General features: G+C 35.1%; 1 pseudogene across 1 annotated transcript in view; it reads left to right on the top strand.

Annotated features, from left to right (window-relative positions):
* Positions 1-1,397, top strand: part of LOC105812366 — a 134,397-nt pseudogene that overhangs the window by 24,650 nt on the left and 108,350 nt on the right. The window lies entirely within an intron of this gene.

Raw genomic sequence — 1,397 nt, 5'->3', positions numbered from 1 at the left:
CCTGAAAGAGCAGAAAGCATAAAACAAGATGACGAAAGAGCAAATTATAATAAAGAAAGGCTCAGAGTGTGTTTCTGTAACATATGAAACTATATACTACAAACAAGAAAAATAACCTAAAACAAAATTACTTAGATGTGTTAAAAAAAATGTGGGCAGAGGTTTGTCATGCAAACAGAAAACAGAAAGTGGCAATATTAATTTTAGATAAAATAAATTTCTAGACAAAAGTATTAGATGAGGCAGAGTGTCATTTAGATAAAAGGTGCAATCTACAATGGAGGTACAATAGTAAAAAACATCTGTGAACCCAAGTATATAAGTTTAAAACATGTGAAACAACTTCTATTGGAAATATTTGGAGAAATTGACAAATATCCAAATGTCATAGAATTTAGCATGCCTCCCTTAGTCTTTGAGTGATCAAGCAGGAAAATAAATAAGGCATTAGTTAAAAGCAGTGCCATAATTTGAAAGATTAAATTAATAGGCATAAATTATTTACAATACAGAGAATTCACCTTTCTAAAAGTGGTTTTTGAACATTTAAAATAATCAGATGCTTGGATGATAAGAACATGTAAATGTATTTTGCGAAGCATAAATCGTATGGGTTACATTCTCTTCCTATTTTGTGGTAAAACTAGAAATAAATAGCAAAGATTTAAACAACAACAAAAATCCTCAAATGCTCCAGAATTAAAAACAAAAATTTAAAAACACCAAATCAAAACACCATCCTTAATGCCTCTTGTGTTTAATAATCTTTTTAGCTAATCATTTGGTATTCAAGGTTTTCATGTAAATAGCTTAGAAAAAGGAGACTTATTGCTAAGCTATTACTACATGAACCAGAACAGGAGAAGTGTCATGAGAATGGATGGAGGAATCCAGCTCTCTGTTTCTCTCTGTCAGGGGCATCTGTGTCTCCCCTCCTCTTTACTCTTCCTCTGAGCCCAACCCCTGACACAGGGAGAGAAAACAGGGGGCAGACTAATGTCAATATATGATGTGTTATACTTCTTATCTCAAAGGAATACATACATTTGCTTTCTGGTTTTTGCGTGTGACTTGATTAGGATAACTCAGCATCTCTGTTCCCAGGAAAACCCAGAGGTGGAGCAAAAAAAGGAATTTCTGTGCCTGGAAGGATGGGCCCTACCTGGAGTGTGGTGAATTTACACCGTGACACCACATAATCCAGCCTTCTTGGCAGCTACTGGCCTTCCACCGCTGCACCGAGACAACACACCATTTTGTTCAAAATTCTATTGCAGGGCGGCATCTATCCATGCCCATTATATGTGGTCAAATTTTAAAAAATGAGTTTTAGTTCTTAAAGACATAATCTGGAGTGACCTTGAAAATAACCTTCCAGATTGTGGTATCCCTTTACT

Source organism: Propithecus coquereli, unplaced genomic scaffold (assembly GCF_000956105.1).
Source record: "Propithecus coquereli isolate 6110/MARCELLA unplaced genomic scaffold, Pcoq_1.0 Scaffold25, whole genome shotgun sequence".
Lineage (NCBI taxonomy): Eukaryota > Metazoa > Chordata > Mammalia > Primates > Indriidae > Propithecus > Propithecus coquereli.
Note: the sequence above shows the minus strand (reverse complement) of the source record. Positions and strands in the feature narration are given on the sequence as shown.